We start from the raw sequence: 20,450 nt of genomic DNA, 5'->3' as shown, positions 1-20,450 counted from the left end.
GCGCAGACTGGGTGACCGCTTCACAGAACATTTATGTTGTGCTTGCGAAAAAGCCCCTGAGCTACCTGTTGCCCGCTACTTTAACACAGCACCCTGCTCCCTGGCCAACACCTCTGTCTCTGGCTTGCTGTAGCATTCCGGTGGAGCTCAGTGCAAACTGGAAGAACTACATTTCATTTTCCGCTTGGGGACTCTGCAGTCCTTTAGACTCAATATCCAGTTCAATAAGTTTAGGGTCTAAACTCTCTCATGTCCTTGCCCGCTACTCCACACTCCATGCCTTGTTATCACATAGCCTGCTATTACACACTGCCTATTGTTAGCCACTAACAGTCCCAATTAACAGCTATTCACCCTCCTAGCCAGATCGTTATCAACGCCTTTGTCTACCCAACTGCCCTTCTCTCTCTTCGGGCTCTATCTTATAAATTACACCTTACCCCATCTCCATCCCTATTTTCTGTATATAAATCAATGTATTCCCATCTACCATCAGTTCTGCGGAAGGGTCCCCGGTCCTGAAACATTAGCTCTGTTTTTTCCTTCACAGATGCTGCCAGACCTGCTGACCTTTTCCAGCAACTTCTGTTTTTATTCCTAATTTACAGCATGCACAGTTCTTTTGGTTTTTATTTAGTAAACTAGTAAAACTGGGTACTGTTCTTAGCCTCCTCAATGTCCATCCAACTTCACATGTGTAACAATGCAACATTTCACCAACCTGAACAAATACCTAAACATATGGAAGACAATGTATAAATTCTTGACCTGGGAAAAATATGAGGATGATAAGCTCACTTGCATGATAATTAAATGTTTCTCCTAGAGTCAAACACAAAAGGAAGCATAATTTCATTTGACTCTGAATGGAAGATAAAGACAGTAGATGATCTAAAAGTTGTACAGCATTGGCTCCTAGTCACGCTGAACTCTGCTGTGCCTCAAGCCTTCATTCCTTTTCTGACTATACTGATGATTAAAATAACATTTGACTTACTGCATGAATAGAAAAAGGAGAAAGTGTATTGGCTGGAAAAGAAAGTAAATTAATAAGAGGGAGATAAGAAAGAAACTTTGCCCAGATTAACCAGAGGGTGAAAAATTTGCAAACAGAGCTGCAGATAAGCAATGGAAAATATTTCAATGGAGATGGAAAGAACATAAGTCTGTTCCATTAGGAAAAGAAAGGAGTATGTGTGAACAGCTGAAAAGGGTGGATAAGTTTTTTTAAAAAGTTAGCCAGTATATAAAGGATATAAAAAATATGAAAGGAGTTTAACAAGATTAAGAGAAAATTTGTGAATAAAAGCAACAACATAAAGGGAACTAAAAAGGTTTTCAATAAGAATTATTAAAGACCGTTAAAGATAATTTAAAATAATGGATGGGCTGCTGACAGCTAATATAGACAAGACAGGTAGGTAAAGAAAGAATCGCAGAGATACTGGTTGTGACGTTAAGTCATTCAAAATCCATCTACTTAAACAGATAAAATCAAGCCTATTAAATATTTCCTTTTATATAGACCAAGTGGGTATTGAGATTGGACAATCATCAGAGGTGTGCATACTATTGTTGAAAGGAAAATTATACTAACTAGGTTTTACTTCCATTTTGGATTATTGATCAGAAGGATTTGTGGTGTGCTTTCAAAAAGCTAGGGAAGAACCACTCGAGATTCTGAGTACAATTTTCCATCTTTTCCTAAAAGCAAAATCTATGGCAGTAAACAGCAGTCACAAATATGAAGCCCTCTCACAAAACAAAAGTCATAGGAATAAGTCAAGATATGATACAACCATTTCTTTTACCTCAATGGATACTAACATATTACAATATCAGATAAAATCTGGGTGAAACATTAGTTAATCAGGGTCCAGCAATACTTAAAAGGATGGGTGTTCTGATGAAAGGTAACAAGCTCAAACTGTTAACTCTCTACAGATTCCGTGAAACCTGTGAAGAATTTCCAGGATTTTCTAGTTTTGTGGTAAGAAGGTTCTTGTTTGAGCATGTTACAAAGCAGAAGATGTCACCACTCTACAATTAAAACTGAAACATCCAGAGAAGCTCACCTCACCTTGTAATCTGTTAAAGAAAATGTGAAAAGTAATATAACCTGCCTCTCACCTCCCAATCTGTTATAAAGGAGAATGAAAGAAAATGAACTCCTGACAGTCACTTCATAATCAACAATTTACTTATCCAACTCTAACATTTAACAAATTAACAGAACTACTGTACTAAAAAACTGAAAATTCCCTCTTAACTACTAACCATTCCTGAATACAACCAAATTTTAATGGTATGCTGTTCCAGTAGCTATAACTCCCACCTGTATAAACCAAATTAATAAAAAAAAGTTAAAACTTCATCTCTAGAAACTACTGTCAGGATAAATCTTCTGGAATGTCCTTTGTCTTCTCCACAGCCCTCCAGTCAGGAATGCCTTCCTCCATCAAATTCCTGTGTCAGGAATGTTAGCTAGGAGTGCCATGCTACTTTTATTTAAATAGTGCTTACTCAGAGAGCTTAGAGATTTCAGTGAGAGCCAATGAGTTTCTCTTCAGATGGCAGTTTGCTCTCACACCAATTTTCAAATAATTTCTTCTTTTATATCCTTGATGACCTATCAATTTATTACAACAGGTTTTTAGGTCCTAGGTTGTCAAAAAACATCAGATTTAAATTTAATTGGTTTTTAGTCTCTAAGTGCTTGGTTTAAATTAATTGGTTGATATTCAAACTGGTTGCCTTACTAATAAAATATGACTGTGCCTTTTTTTTCTAACCATACAGCCTTAAATAGAAATGTTTCAATTTCGACAATTCTCCGTCCATCTGCATTTTTAAAATCTCCAAGCCAAGAAAAGCACATCATCTTTTAAAGGGACCATACACTTTTCCTGCTATCATTTTACAAACATCAAACCCTAACGTCTTGATTTCCAATCCACAAGTACCAAACTAACTTCACAACACCTGCCGCCATAGAAAAAAAATGAACCTTCATTATGAAAAGATGTCTTCATTTTTATTCTAAATCTTAACACTGTTATTATTAGAAATATCGGTTATTAATCTGGAGTTATGCATTTCATACCAATTCTCTGTACATATATACAACATAGAACACTACTATGTCTATCTTATATACACATTTTCCTTTTAAACCACAATAACACATCCACAATAACATTTTCATGACCCGCAACATGTACAATCTGTAAATGAAATGCTTGTGACATAAGAATCCAACAAAATAATCTGGTGTTCTTGTCCTTAAATCTTTCTAAAAATGTTAAAGGGTTGTGATCAGTGCACACAGCCATCTCTGATGCATTGTTTGCACTATAAACATTAAATTGTTGTAAGGCTAATACCAAATTCAACACCTCCTTTTTTAACAGTTGAACATTTGGATTTGGATATTGAGTTTCTTTGATAAATAACTGATTGGCCTTTCAATTTCACAGTTATCCTCCTGTAACAGTACTGGTTACAACTCTGGTTTCCTCCTACAGGCCAAAGATGTGCTAGCTAAGTGAATTGGCCATGCTAAGTTACCTATATTGTTCAGGGGTGTGTAGATTAGGTGGGTTGCAGGGGATGGGTCTGGGCGAGATGCTCGGAGAATCATGTGGACTTGTTGTGCCAAGGGATCTGTTTCCACACTGGAAGGATTCTATGAACTTCCATTTCTGGATGTTAAGGTAGAACAACTGACAAACGGGGAGTTCCAAACCTCAGCATACAGAAAAGCAACCCATACAGGTCAAATCCTCAACTTACACAGCAACCACCCCAACATCCACAAACAAAGCTGCATTAGGACACCATTTATACAGACCAGGACAGACTGCAACACTTCAGAATTATGCAGGGAAGAAGAACACTTATACTAGTTCCTCGCTTTAAACGAATATCTCCACAACTTCATCTGCAGATGCCCACATAACAGACAACAACAGGAGGACACAGTACTTACTAACACAAGATAATAAAATGTGAGGCTGGATGAACACAGCAGGCCCAGCAGCATCTCAGGAGCACAAAAGCTGACGTTTTGGGCCTAGACCCTTCATCAGAGAGGGGGATGGGGTGAGGGTTCTGGAATAAATAGGGAGAGAGGGGGAGGCGGACCGAAGATGGAGAGAAAAGAAGACAGGTGGAGTGGAGAGTATAGGTGGGGAGGTAGGGGGGGATAGGTCAGTCCAGGGAAGACGGACAGGTCAAGGAGGTGGGATGAGGTTAGTAGATAGGAGATGGAGGTGCGGCTTAGAGTGGGAGGAAGGGATGGGTGAGAGGAAGAACAGGTTAGGGAGGCAGAGACAGGCTGGACTGGTTTTGGGATGCAGTGGGTGGAGGTGAAGAGCTGGGCTGGTTGTGTGGTGCAGTGGGGGGAGGGGACAAACTGGGCTGGTTTTGGGATGTGGTAGGGGAAGGGGAGATTTTGAAGCTGGTGAAGTCCACATTGATACCATTGGGCTGCAGGGTTCACAAGCGGAATATGAGTTGCTGTTCCTGCAACCTGCGGGTGGCATCTTTGTGGCATTGCAGGAGGCCCATGATGGACATGTTATCTAAAGAAAGGGAGGGGGAGTGGAAATGGTTTGCGACTGGGAGGTGCAGTTGCTTATTGCTAACCAACTCCAGTACTTACTAACATACTTACTACACATTCCTACATCAGGAACATATCAGAACTGACAACAAGACTTGTAAGACCAGTAGGAAACATGGTGGCCCACAAGCCCATTACCACTCTATGACAAACACTTACCAGGATTAAAGACCTGATTCTCACAACATGCAGAATGAATGTGGTTTACAAAGTACCATGCAATGACTCCCACACACATTACATCGGACAGACAGGAAGGAAACTAGTCATCACAATATATGAACATTAGCTAGCAGCAAAACGACATGATGAGCTGTCCTTAATATTTGCACATTTAGACAATGAAGGCCATCTGTAACCATAGCAGCCCAAGCCAAATATAGACATGCATGGGAATTACTAGAGGCATGGTTCTCCATCAACTTCAATCAACAAACATATAGGTTTGGACCCCATATATAAACCCATACAGATCAAAACCGGAAATGACAGTACTCACCATAACGGATGGACAATATAAATTCCAAGTTGAGTAGAATAACATCGCTTCATCGGAGGCTCTGCTGATGATGTCACTTTGTATGGTGATGAAACGTCTGAACAAAAACAAGCCAGCTCAGCGAGCAAGTCAACAATCACAATATTGAGTTAATTGTAGAAATAACACAAGACAAGATAAAGTTTGTGATTTTTACAAGTTTTCTAAAAACAATTCATACAGTGTCATCCAGTTATTTATGACAAACAAATGGTCATGGAATTAAATGGCATGTTGCCAAATCGCTGGAAAGATAGATAACAAAATGAAGCAATACTAAGTAATTTATCAGAGTGGGAAGCTACAAAGATCAATGCGTCATAGATAATAAAATGTGAGGCTGGATGAACACAGCAGGCCCAGCAGCATCTCAGGAGCACAAAAGCTGACGTTTCGGGCCTAGGCGCTTCCGTCAGCTTTTGTGCTCCTGAGATGCTGCTGGGCCTGCTGTGTTCATCCAGCCTCACATTTTATTATCTTGGATTCTCCAGCATCTGCAGTTCCCATTATCACAAGATCAATGCGTCATGTTGTTCTGAATTGGAATTGTTCTTATTTGCACAATGTATATCAATAAGTTACAGTAATGTTGAAATTTGTTCCTCATGGTGATAATAGTCCTTCTGCTATTCATCTGGAACAATACTTGCTCCCCAGTACATGTGCCTGGAGCCATTTTTTTTGTTCCTATGGTAACTCCTTGATCGATCTAACATGACTTGCCAACCAATCTGCACCCATTCTTTATCCGAGATACATTGCTCCTCCTTTTGAAATTTGGCATTTTTGAGACTGCCCTGATGAGTAAAAGATGAAAACTTCTGACAGCTGTCTCTTTTTCAATGAGACTTAATATGCCATGACAATTGACTATTTAAATTGCAATTAGGAATTGAGGGAATATTTCCTGCATTGCAACAGTGTCATTTTTAAAATATTATTTTATTAGCTTACATTTTTTGGCATACTGAAATTGTGTAAGGCACTATATAAATACAAACCTTCTAAATGTTATTGATTTCATCAAAATTTAGAGAATATATTAAATGATGACAGGGATTATAAAAGTCTGTAGGAAGACAATAATGTAACGTAAAGAATTGTCTCCTCTTGTATCTGTTGTCCATTTTTAACTTGACATAATTTACATGCTGAATGTCAAATAAAATTGAAATCATTCAGACATTGACAAGTTAGCATGGATCCTTATTGGGATGAAACATCCAATTCAAGGAATATATGGAGTGAATAATAGATCTAATAACAAATGCATTTGGTGCAGCTCAATCATATGTAAAGCAAATGCAATTCAGACAAACAGAGCATAACACATTGTTAATGCTTCTTATAAGAAGGAATGGAATAGAGGCTGACTATCAGAAAAAGCTATCAAGTTTTGTAGATGCACAGAACCCTCAAATAACATAAATTAAATAAGGATTTAATGCATTATTTTAAATAGAAGCTGATATGTTCTGCGTAGGGTCATTCTGACTTTAAAGACGTTCATTGAGTAACTTATTGTCTTTCTGCTGATTTTGTGTGACTAACATGTTTGTAACAAACTAGTAAATAAAGTGCACAATTTTAGCATAAACAAAATCTGCAAAGTTTGCAGTTACAATTTCTGCAGCATCTTTAATTCATTGAATTTATTTAACAAGTTGAAATACTTATTCAAAATCAGCAAAGTCATTATCCTAAGTAAAAAAACAAAGAAAAACTGTGGATGCTGTAAATCAGGAATAAAAACAGTAATTGCTGGAAAAGCTCTGCAGGTCTGGCAGCATCTTTGGAAAGAAATCGCAGTTAACATTTCAGGTCCAGTGACCCTTCTGAGAGTCCTGGTGGAAAAATTTCCACAAAATCATTATCATTTTTGACAATTCAAACAAAAGTTTATTTAGAACTTTCCTCTCTTTGTCAAGCGAAGTAACCTTGAATTTTCATAATGTGCTCAAATGTTCAGTCTCAGATTCCTAGAAAATTGACAATGGTGTTGTGGACAATGAAGAAAGTTATCTCAGAGTACAATGGGGCATTGATCAGATGGACCTATAGGCTGGGGTGTGGCAGATGGAATTTAATTTGGTGAGGTGTAGCATTTTGGTAGGGCAAATGAGGGTAGCACTTATGCAATTAATGGTAGGGCCTTCGGGAGTATTGCCGAACAAAAGGATCCAGGGGCATAGGTGCATAGTTACTTGAAAGTGGAGTTGCATGAAGACAGGGTAGTGAAGAAGGCATTTGGCATTCTTGCCTTCATTGGTCAGTGCATTGAGCATAGGAGTTAGGATGTCATGCTGCGGTTGTGTATGACTTAGGTTATGCCACATCTAGAATACTATGTTCAATTCTGGTCTCCCTGTCATAGGAAACGTTATTAAACTTGAAAGAGTTCAAAAAACATTTATGAGAATGTTGCCCAGATTGGAGGGTTTGAGCTACAGGGAGAGGCTAATAGGTGGGGCTTTTTCTACTGAAGCTTCAGAGACTGAGGGGTGACAATAACAATGAGGTACAGAAGTGGCATGAAAAGGGTGAATAGCCAAGTCTTTTTTTCCCCGGGTAGGTGAGTCTAAAACTATAGGACATAGTTTTAAGGTGAGAGAGGAAAGATCTAAAAGCACCTGAGGGTCAACGTTTTCACACGGCACCTGGTACATGTATGAAATGAGCTGTCAGAAGAAGTGCTCAAGGCTGGCTCAGTTACACCATTTAAAAGGCATCTAGATGTAAGGGTTTAGAGGGATATGGGACAAATGCTGGGAAATAGGACAAGATCAGTTTAGGATATCTGGTCAACATAGACAAGTTGGACTGAAGGACCTGTTTCTGTGTTGTATAACTCTCTGACTCTATGGCTCTTTAATGCTTCTTCTGCTCTTATTCCAACCACAAGCCACTTGATCTAAATGGATAAGATCCTAAGAGTACAGACACTGAATTGCCTCTTAGTTATAGAGTGAGAAGGGTTGACCTGCAGTTTCCAAATTTTGATTGTACGATTAAATAAATGCAACTGCATTATGTTATTCAATGATTAATGTATTTGTTTTATATAGTTCACAGTGTGCTTTTTTAAATTACATAAGTTAACAACTTGAATTAGAAGATATTCAAACATGAACTGTTCAGGCCATATCACTGGCTACTAGTGAAAGTTACAATATTTCTTCATAACTGTTATGTCTTAAACACTCCTCTATTATCAAAGAAACAACCTAAACCTTCAACCTCACTAGGTCAGCCTAAGGATCACACTTCTTCATTGAGGAGAGACCCAAGCAATTCCCATCCACCACCATTGCATCCTAGATAATAAAATGTGAGGCTGGATGAACACAGCAGGCCAAGCAGCATCCCAGGAGCACAAAAGCTGACGTTTCGGGCCTAGACCCTTCATCAGAGAGGGGGATGGGGGGAGGGAACTGGAATAAATAGGGAGAGAGGGGGAGGCGGACCGAAGATGGAGAGCAAAGAAGATAGGTGGAGAGGGTGTAGGTGGGGAGGTAGGGAGGGGATAGGTCAGTCCAGGGAAGACGGACAGGTCAAGGAGGTGGGATGAGGTGGGATCCCACCTCCTTGACCTGTCCGTCTTCCCTGGACTGACCTATCCCCTCCCTACCTCCCCACCTACACCCTCTCCACCTATCTTCTTTGCTCTCCATCTTCGGTCCGCCTCCCCCTCTCTCCCTATTTATTCCAGTTCCCTCCCCCCATCCCCCTCTCTGATGAAGGGTCTAGGCCCGAAACGTCAGCTTTTGTGCTCCTGGGATGCTGCTTGGCCTGCTGTGTTCATCCAGCCTCACATTTTATTATCTTGGAGTCTCCAGCATCTGCAGTTCCCGTTATCTCTGATACCATTGCATCCTATCTGGCTGGACATATTCTCAAACTTCTCCTTTGACAGCACTCACTTACTTAAAAAACAGACTTATTAATGGGAATCCATATAGGCTCTAGCCATGCCTGCATTTTTCAAGGATATATAGAACATTTTTTGCTCCAGTCCCACACGAGTGCCCTTCATCACCTCTTTTCTTGATGATTACTATCTTGTTGTCATTTATTGCTTTCACGTCAAACTGAAGCATTTAATCAAAATTCCTTCAATTTCCATGTTTCCCTTGCCTTTATGTGGTCATCTCCAACTCTTCCATTCCCTTCTTTTCCTTGACTTCTCCATTGCCATTCTGTCTTTTTTCTTAATCCTCAACCAAGTATTTTTTTCCCACTGTGGCTAACAAGGCCCTCAAAAGTGTTGACCCATTTCTTACACCTGTCTTTCATTGCCTCTCAGATAAAAAATAGGGAATCCCTCGTTCTCAAATTTCACCAATCCAGTTTCCATAACCAATAGATTATTCTCTGCCATTTTTCCAAATTTACCTCATCCTTCTCTTCCCTTTCATCATTTCAAAGGGACCACTCCCTTCTCCACACATTTCTTCAGTCACCTCCACTAAATGATTCCCTTCTTGGGCACCTTTCAATGCTAATGCATGACATAGAATGCACTTTTGCTTATGCTTTCTCACTGTCCAGTGGTCCAAATGCTCCTTCTATATAAGACAGTGATTTGTTGGTAATTTAGTTTGGTACAAGGTAGTTGCTTTTGATGGTGCGGGATTCTTACATTGGTCAGACTAAATGGAATTGAATGATAATGTTGTGGAATATCTCCTTAAGTCTGTAAATGTGACCCTGAAATTCTCATCACCAGTCATCTTAATTCTCCACACAGCATGAACTTTAACATCACTGCCCTTTAGCTTCTATATTATTCTCTAAAGCTCAACATAAGCTTAAGGAATAACATCTCATTTTTTGATAGGGTGCCTTAGGCCTTCTGAAGTGGAGCTTGAATTAACAATCTTTTGACTATAATCACTAATCTCAATTTTTTTCAAATAGCAAATATTGGTAATCATGCTCCTACTATAAATTACTTTGTCAAAGACCCATTTTGATTTACTTATTTGTCTATCACTATCATCTCCTCTTGTGTTCATCACGATTCCTCTCGTCACTTATTTTACCTGATCCTTCAGCCTATGACAGACATACTCCTCCTTTTTCCTCTTTCCACTTCTCCTTTTTACCCATTTTATCTGCCTCTGTACTTGCTTAATACCTGTTAAATCTTCACCAATATTCAATGCAGTCAGTTGATGTTAGTGACATGACACTGTGTGTCATAAAGTCTCATTAAAACTGCATCTTCTTAACAAAGCAATTCTAATTACTCACTTTTGAAGATCCAGCCTGGGAGCACCATCAAAGCATTTCTGATTCAGATTAAAATAATGAGGGGTATAGATAGAGTTAATGGTCATTGTCTTTTCCCTAGGATGGAGGATTTTAAGACTAGGGGGCATATTTTTAAAGGTGAGAGAAAAAAAAGTAAAAAAGACATGAGAGGCAAATGTCTTACACAGAGGGTGGTTCGCATGTGGAATAAACTTCCTGAGGAAGTGGCGAACGTAGGTACAATTACAATAGAACATAGAACATTACAGCACAGTACAGGCCCTTCGGCCCTCGATGTTGTACCTACCTGTCATACCGATCTCAAGCCCATCTAACCTACACTATTCCACGTACGTCCATATGCTTGTCCAATGACGACTTAAATGTACCTAAAGTTGGCGAATCTACTACCGTTGCAGGCAAAGCGTTCCATTCCCTTACTACTCTCTGAGTAAAGAAACTACCTCTGACATCTGTCCTATATCTTTCACCCCTCAATTTAAAGCTATGCCCCCTCGTGCTCGCCGTCACCATCCTAGGAAAAAGGCTCTCCCTATCCACCCTATCTAACCCTCTGATTATTTTACATGTTTCAATTAAGTCACTTCTCAACCTTCTTCTCTCTAATGAAAACAGCCTTAAGTCCCTCAGCCTTTCCTCGTAAGATCTTCCCTCCATACCAGGCAACATCCTAGTAAATCTCCTCTGCACCCTTTCCAAAGCTTCCACATCCTTCTTATAATGCGGTGACCAGAACTGTACACAATACTCCAAGTGCGGCCGCACCGGAGATTTGTACAGCTTCACCATAACCTCTTGGTTCCGGAACTCGATCCCTCTATTAATAAAAGCTAAAACACTGTATGCCTTCTTAACAGCCCTGTCAACCTGGGTGGCAACTTTCAAGGATCTGTGTACGTAGACACTGAGATCTCTCTGCTCATCTACACTACTAAGAATCTTACCCTTAGCTCTATACTTTGCCTTCCAGTTACTCCTACCAAAGTGCATCACCTCACACTTGTCTGCATTAAACTCCATTTGCCACCTCTCAGCCCAGTTCTGCAGCTTATCTATGTCTCTCTGCAACCTATAGCATCCTTCGTCACTATCCACAACTCCACCGACCTTAGTGTCATCTGCAAATTTACTAACCCATCCTTCTAGGCCCTCATCCAGGTCATTTATAAAAATGACAAACAGCAGTGGCCCCAACACCGACCCTTGCGGTACACCACTAGTAACTGCTCTCCAGGATGAACATTTCCCATCAACTACCACCCTCTGTCTTCTTTCAGCAAGCCAATTTCCAATCCAAACTGCTACATCTCCCACAATCCCATTCCTCCGCATTTTGTACAATAGCCTATTGTGCCAGTTTCAACAATGTTGAAAAGATATTTGGATAAGCACTTGAATTGCAAAGGTTTGGAGGGGTATGGGCCAGGAGCAGGTAGGTGGCACTAGTTTAGTTTGGGGTTATACTTGGCACAGGCTGGTTGGACTGAAGGGTCTGTTTCTGTGCTGCATGACTTTATGACCCAATGACTGCTCTTGGCGGTTTAATCTCTTCACCTGATACCAAGTTTGCAAGAACTGCTGAGACTGTTCATAAGAGTCTAATTATTGACATAATTTCTGCTAGGAGGGTCAGTATCTGTAGGGGGAGAGGAAGGAGTCTGGATCTTTGGGGGTTGTTGGGCTTGACGGCATGGGCATTCCTGCAGCAGTATGAAGGGTCTAGAGGAGGTGTAAGGTGATGTCTGTGGTTAGGTATGGTGTCTTTTCTTTAGCTACTCAGAAGTTAGAGCCTGTATTTAATAGTCTAGCAGATCCTGAATAACCAGCTTGCTTAATCAAAATGAATAATATTGGAGGGATCCCAACATGGATGAATTGCCCCGCAATTCAAAAATGCACTCTCTGGGCAATTCCTTCAGAATATACTACAGTGTGAATTTTGAAGGAGACCCATGCACAACTTCTATTTACACTGGAATATCAAGTGCCTGGCACCAGAAAATCTGTCCTATGTGAAAGGTTCAGAAGAGATTTACAAGGATGTTGCCAGGATCGGATGGCTGGAGCTATAACCTGAATAAGCTGGGACCTTTTTTTCCCTGGAGCATCAAAGGCTGACGGTCTGTTTTCATGCTGTATAACTCTATGACTCTATGACCCTACGTCTGTAGCTCAACCATCTGTCTGATACTTCTGATCCTACCTTTCCAGCTAATAACCTCTTAAAGCAGCATGACTCGAATCTTTTTAGGTATGTCAGAGTTTCGCGTGCTTCAATTGCAATTATTCCAGTGTCCACAGTAAAACTTTCATTCATGGAACTAAAAGGCACATTCTAACTAGATTCATGGACCATGGACTAGATATTTGCAACACAACAGAGAGCAATGGGAGTGGGTATTTTGCATTTAAACATTGATTTAAATATTACACAGGAATTTCTTTGCGTGTTCAAAAGTAAAAACTTGATTGCTGTGAACCTTATATTTAAAATATGAGCAAAGTAGTGTGATATCTTGACTAAGTGATTATGATTTGGCAATAGGTTAGCAACATCAAGAAAACAGAAGACTGCATCTGGAATTTCTACTTTAATAAACTGTGCAAATGATAGTTGCATTGTACCATATGAGGAGGAATTTAGTTCCAGCCCAAGAGACTAATTTGGACATAATGAGGCATTAATACAAATGCCTCTGCTGACCAGTGGAAGATATGATGCTCAACATGTTTTGAACCTAAAAGCAAAACCTTTTCAGTGATAATAGGAACTGCAGATGCTGGAGAATCTGAGATAACAAGGTGTAGAACTGAGTGACACAGCAGGCCAAGCAGCATCAGAGGAGCAGGAAGGCTGACATTTTGGGCCTAGACCATTCTTCAAGGGAAAGACAGGCCCTGGACAGATTAAAGAAGGACAAGAATATCACAATACAACCCGCAGACAAAGGGCACATGACAGTGATACTGGCTAAAAGGGTCTACATCTCCACGGCACAAGCACTGCTTGCCGACGAGAACACATACTGGTCAGTACAAACTGACTTAAACTGCAACTAGGCAACAAAACACTCTACACACTACAAAGAATTAAACAACCAGGACAGGTCAACAAAACATACTTCTTAAGAATGAAACCCGAAGGAACCAACACACCCTGATTCTATGGACTCCCTAAAGTGCACAAGCCAGAACTCCCCCTCAGACCCTTAGTCTCCCTAACATACACTCCATCACACAGATTAGTCAAAGAACTACAAAGAAGACTCAGGCACCTAGAGAACAAGTCACCCCACTCTATGCACTCAGCCGAAGAATTTCTGAGCTCCATCGGAGACATAAGGATAGACGATGAAGAGGCCACAATATCGTTTGATGTCACTGCCCTTTTTACACCAATGGACATACCATGAGCAAGGGAAACAATGACAACACTACTGGAGCAACAGCAAGACCCCAGTGAAACCATCTCTAAGGACAACATGCTGAAACTATTGGACCTATGCCTCACCACACACTTAACTTTCAGCGACTAAACACATGAGGAAATCAACAGGACACCCATGGGATCACCCATCTCTGGGCTCATAGCGGAAGTAGTGATGCAAAGACTAGAAAGGGCTGCAGTTCCGCAAATCCAACCAAAACTGTGGATACGCTACATGGGCGACACTTTTGCCATCATTAAACAGATGAAATTAGAGGGGACACACAAACTTAAAAACAACACCCTCACTGGAATAAGATTCACCAGAGAGGAGAAGAACAAACAGCTCCCATTCCTGAGTGCCATGGTGGAGTGCAAGACAAATGGGGAACTGTAAATAAAAGTACACCGTAAAACCGCACACACAGACCAGCTACTGAACTTCAACAGTAATCATCCCAGCACACACAAATGAAGATGTGTGTGAACACTATTTAAAAGGGCAACAACACACTGCAGCAACACAGAACTATGCCGAGGGAAAGGAGAATACCTCTTCCAGGTTTTCAAGGATAATGGATATCCAAAAAACTGGGTCAGAAGATGCCTACACAAACAACATCAGGAAAAGACTATATGCCCCAACACACCCACCACACTACTCTATTTCAGGAACATGTTGGAACTCACCATTAGACCCCCATGGCCACTGGGCATCAGAGTGGCACACAAGCCCATGTCAACCCGACGACAACTGCACACCTGAACTAAAGACCCATTCCCCACCATGGACAGGACCAATATCATCTACAAGATTCCCTGCAGAGACTGTGAGAAAGATTACATCGGACAAATAGGAAGGAAACTAACAACAAGGGGACATGAACACTGACTGGCTACAAAAAGACATGACCAATACTCACTCATCTCAATCCACACAGATAAGGAGTACCACCACTTCGACTAGGACAACATCGAGATTCTGGGACAGACTAGGCAGAAACAAGCATGAGATTCCTGGAAGCATGGCACTCCACGAAGCAGGCTATTAATAAACAGACCGAACTCGACCCCATATACATTTCACTATGAAGGAAAACCGGAGGTGAGGCAATCCATCTCAATAGAGCCCAGAGTTTAAAAACCAGGCGGGAAAACACATTGGCAATCGGAGGCTGCACTGAGGACGTTACCCAGCATGGTAATAAAATGTCTGTGAAACAAGAAACTAGTCTGGCGAGCCAACCTCAAGAATTTTGCAACGGATGGAGAGGAAATGTTCTGCATAACTTGTAGGGATTTCTATCATCAAGAGCAATTTTCTCTTTACAGAGAAGCTTACACTTTACTGTTATATTCCTCTGAACTCTACGCTTGCCAGATAAATGCAGAATGCTTTTCGTACAGTGATCTGCCTCAGCTAACCTTATCCCTCCCATGGAGAACTTATGACAATGTTTATATTTTGAAGATCCACATTGATCATACCTTTCAAGCAGCAACAAGGCATCTGTCAATTCCATGAATATGGTATCTGATGTTCCAGCATGCTAATCGCAGCATTGACATTTTCATTCTTTTTAAATGCTTAGTTGGTAGTCCAGAGCTTGGCAGCTGCTGAAAAGGGACCCATTTTATTGAAACCTTTCATCTTGCCCTCATCAGAACAATTTGCAAGAATACTGATTAATGATGAAAACAGAAGTTGCTGGAAAAGCTCAACAGATCTGGCAACATCTGTGAAGAAAAAAATCAAAGTTAACGTTTCTAAGGAAGGGTCACCACACCTGAAACATTAACTCTGATTCTTTTCTTCACAGATGCTGCCAGACCTGTTGACCCTTTCCAGCAACTTCTGTTTTTGTTCCTGATTTACAGCATCTTCAGTTCTTTCAATTTTTACTGATTAAGGACTGGTTGACTGGCAAGTGGACTGTGATCAATAGATGTCTAGTCTAGTGACATTACTGCTGTGCCTCTATCTCCATGACACACTGGCATATAGTACTGCTACTGAGTACTGGTGAAGGGAGTAAATGTTTGTGGACAATGTGCCAATCAAGCAGGTTCATCTGTCCTGGTTGGCTCAGTTGGCTGGATGGCTAGTTTGCAATTCAGGGTGACATCAACAGGAACAGTTCAATTCCTGTACTAGCTGAGGGCGCTGTGAAATTTACCTTCTTAACCTCACCCTTGCCTGAGGCATGATAACCATTGGGTTAAACGAAGGAAAGAGCAGCTCTATGGTCCTCTGGGACTGTGGCAACTTTCACTTTGTACTGGATGATGTCAAGCTTCTTGAGTGCAATCGATACTGCAGTGAAATATTCCATCATGCTTCTATCTTGGATGGCGGTCAGGCTTTGAGAAGTCGCAAGATGACTTACTCACTACAGGATTCAAAGTCTCTGACCTGCTATCATACACATTTACTTATTAGTCTAGTCAAGTTTAATTTCTGGTCAATGGTAATCCCCCAGATGTTGATAATGGGGGATTCGGTGATGGTAATGTCATGGAATTTCAAGACTTGAAGGTTAAATTGTCTCTTGTTGGAGATGGTCATTATTATTTGGCATGCAAATAGCCCTGTTTGGTAGCTTCACTAGGTTGACACCTTATTTTTAAGTATACCTGATGTATCTTCTGGCATGTTCTCCTGCACCCTTTATGGAACAAGGATTGATCTCCTGGCTTGATGGTAATGATACAGTGATAAATGCCAAGTCATGAGATTGTAGAATTGTACTGGATTACAATTTGGTGATGCTGTTGGTGCATCGCATCATGGAAGTCCAGTGTTGAGCTACCAGATTTGTTCAAAGTCTATTTCATTTAGCAAAGGCATAGTGCCACACAACACGATTGGTAAAATCTCAATGTGAAGAAGAGACTTTATCTTCACATGGACTGTGTAGTGATCGGTTTTATCAATACTACCATGCACAGATGCAACTGTGGCAGGCAGATTGGTGGCAATGATGATGGCAAAGTGTACTGTTTCCTTTTGTTGATTCCCTCACCACCTGTCACAGAATTAGTCCAGTAGCTTTGTCCTTTAGTTCTCAATCAGGCAGGCAGTTAGTGATGTTGCTAATGAAGTTCCCTACTCAGACAGCATTCTGTGCCCTTGCCATCCTCAGTGCTTCCTCCAAGTGCTGTTCAAAGTGCATTGATTCTTCAGATGGGGAGAGGTAGTGTGTGGGTGAATGGTACAGATGTAGGTGAGAAGCGGTAGGTGGTAATCAGTAGCTGGTTCTCTTGCTCGTGTTTCTTCTGATGCCATGGGTTTTCGACAGATCTGGAGTCAATATTGAGCACTCCTGGTGCAACTCCCTCCTGGTTGTATACTACTGTGCCATCTGGTGGACCTGTCTCTCTAATAAGACAGCATATCCCCAGAGTGGTGATAGTGTAGTCTGGTCTCTGGGAAGTATTGTGTGCGATTCTGTGAGAATGACTATGTCAAAACTGTTTCTTAACTGATCTTTAGGGCAGCTCTCCCAATTTTGGCATTAGCGTCCAGTAAGGAGGACTTTGCAGGGTTGATAGAGCTATTTTTGCCATGTTGTTCCCAGTGTCTCAGTTAATGCCAGATGGTTCTTCCAATTTCATTACTTTCTTTTTCCTTTCTAGTGGTCAATGCATCTTACTGCCTTGCTCTATATCTCAGAGGGCAGTTAAGATTTGATCATATTGTTGTCGGTCTGTGATCACATATAGGCCAGACCAGATACGGATGGCAGTTTACTAGTGAACGGGGTTGGTGGAAGGAATAGACCACCACTCTACAAAGTTTATAATGGCCATGGCTAGAGAATGGAGAATCTTCTTCCTGAGTTCATCATCCCCTTAAGAACATCTGTCATGATTGCCCTTATTGCTGCAGAACCTTATGGAGCAAATACAATTCGCATGCTTTGTGGAAAGCCTTTCAAAGTTGTAAAACTAGTCTACCAGACATTTGCTGAAATTCAGCTCCTTGCTAAGGATAATGAAATGTGAGGCTGGATGAACACAGCAGGCCCAGCAGCATCTCAGGAGCACAAAAGCTGACGTTTCGGGCCTAGACCCTTCATCAGAGAGGGGGATGGGGTGAGGGTTCTGGAATAAATAGGGAGAGAGGGGGAGGCGGACCGAAGATGGAGAGAAAAGAAGATAGGTGGAGAGGAGAGTACAGGTGGGGAGATAGGGAGGGGATAGGTCAGTCCAGGGAAGACGGACAGGTCAAGGAGGTGGGATGAGGTTAGTAGGTAGGAGATGGAGGTGCGGCTTGGGGTGGGAGGAAGGGATGGGTGAGAGGAAGAACAGGTTAGGGAGGCAGAGGCAGGTTGGACTGGTTTTGGGATGCAGTGGGTGGAGGGGAAGAGCTGGGCTGGTTGTGTGGTGCAGTGGGGGGAGGGGACGAACTGGGCTGGTTTAGGGATGCGGTGGGGGAAGGGGAGATTTTGAAGCTGGTGAAGTCCACATTGATACCATTGGGCTGCAGGGTTCCCAGGCGGAATATGAGTTGCTGTTCCTGCAACCTTCGGGTGGCATCATTGTGGCACTGCAGGAGGCCCATGATGGACATATCATCTAAAGAATGGGAGGGGGAGTGGAAATGGTTTGCGACTGGGAGGTGCAGTTGTTTATTGCGAACCGAGCGGAGGTGTTCTGCAAAGCGGTCCCCAAGCCTCCGCTTGGTTTCTCCAATATAGAGGAAGCCACACCGGGTACAGTGGATGCAGTATACCACATTGGCAGATGTGCAGGTGAACCTCTGCTTAATGTGGAAAGTCATCTTGGGGCCTGGGATAGGGGTGAGGGAGGAGGTGTGGGGGCAAGTGTAGCAATTCCTGCGGTTGCAGGGGAAGGTGCCGGGTGTAGTGGGGTTGGAGGGCAGCGTGGAGCGAACAAGGGAGTCACAGAGAGAGTGGTCTCTCCGGAAAGCAGACAGGGGTGGGGATGGAAAAATGTCTTGGGTGATGGGGTCGGATTGTAGATGGCGGAAGTGTCAGAGGATGATGCGTTGTATCCTGAGGTTGGTGGGGTGGTGTGTGAGAACGAGGGGGATCCACTTTGGGCGGGTGTGGCGGGGGCAGGGTGTGAGGGATGTGTTGCGGGAAATGCGGGAGACGCGGTCAAGGGCGTTCTCGACCACTGTGGGGGGAAAGTTGCAGTCCTTGAAGAACTTGGACATCTGGGATGTGCGGGAGTGGAATGCCTCATCGTGGGAGCAGATGCGGCGGAGGCGGAGGAATTGGGAATAGGGAATGGAATTTTTGCAGGAGGGTGGGTGGGAGGAGGTGTAGTCTAGGTAGCTGTGGGAGTCGTTGGGCTTGAAATGGACATCAGTTACAAGCTGGTTGCCTGAGATGGAGACTGAGAGGTCCAGGAAGGTGAGGGATGTGCTGGAGATGGACCAGTCCAACCTGTCTCTGCCTCCCTAACCTGTTCTTCCTCTCACCCATCCCTTCCTCCCACCCCAAGCCGCACCTCCATCTCCTACCTACTAACCTCATCCCACCTCCTTGACCTGTCCGTCTTCCCTGGACTGACCTATCCCCTCCCTACCTCCCCACCTATACTCTCCTCTCCGCCTATCTTCTTTTCTCTCCATCTTCGGTCCGCCTGCCCCTCTCTCCCTATTTATTCCAGAACCCTCACTCCATCCCCCTCTCTGATGAAGGGTCTAGGCCCGAAACGTCAGCTTTTGTGCTCCTGGGATGCTGCTTGGCCTGCTGTGTTCATCCAGCCTCACATTTCATCATCTTGGATTCTCCAGCATCTGCAGTTCCCATTATCACTGATACAATTTTAATATCCTTGCTGAGGAGTTAATTTCATTTCTTTATTACTAAAGTGTCGTCAGCAGTGTCATCCAAATTCAACTGGACAGAATTCAGAACACAAACCTAACTAAAAATGAGGATCATTGTGGTTTTGTTCCTCAGATACAACTCATGGTAGGAAAGTAACGACTTGTAATCTAAAATAAAAGTAGAAAAAGTTGGAAATTCTCAAGAGGCCCAATAGCATCTGTGGACACGAAAGCAGACTTACTATTATAGCCGATAAACCATTCATGGGTCATCAACTAGAAATATTAACTGTTTCTCTCTGCAGATGCTGCCAAGTTTTTTCAGCATATTTTATCTTTATTTCAGATTTTCACCATCCATGTGGGTACTTTTCCTTTGTTGTAGCAATATCTCACCTGTAAAGTGACAACATTCTTTTGTAGGATCCATCCCTCTTAGACCATTTCTAATCAAGATGGATGTCTCTTAGCCTACCTCTAACCATGACATATTAATCTTAATGCTGGATTGATTTTTGTTTTTGAAAAACAGTAATAACAGTGATTTTCACATATAAACATTCCCCTATTTATGAATGTGGTTGCAAAGTGAGATAACTGCACCTTCTTTTAAGAATTTACATTTGAATTCCCTTGGTTATTCTTGTAATACATACATGACTGTGCATAACTTATACCTGGACTGGCCAATGGTTCACCTTTCAACATTTTTACTAAATTATTCCATGAAGCACTGTGTATGAATTTCAAACAGAAGTCATTAATTTCCTCAACACATTTTGAA

This window comes from Stegostoma tigrinum, chromosome 13 (genome assembly GCF_030684315.1).
Source record: "Stegostoma tigrinum isolate sSteTig4 chromosome 13, sSteTig4.hap1, whole genome shotgun sequence".
In the NCBI taxonomy this organism is placed as follows: Eukaryota; Metazoa; Chordata; class Chondrichthyes; order Orectolobiformes; family Stegostomatidae; genus Stegostoma; species Stegostoma tigrinum.
Note: the sequence above shows the minus strand (reverse complement) of the source record.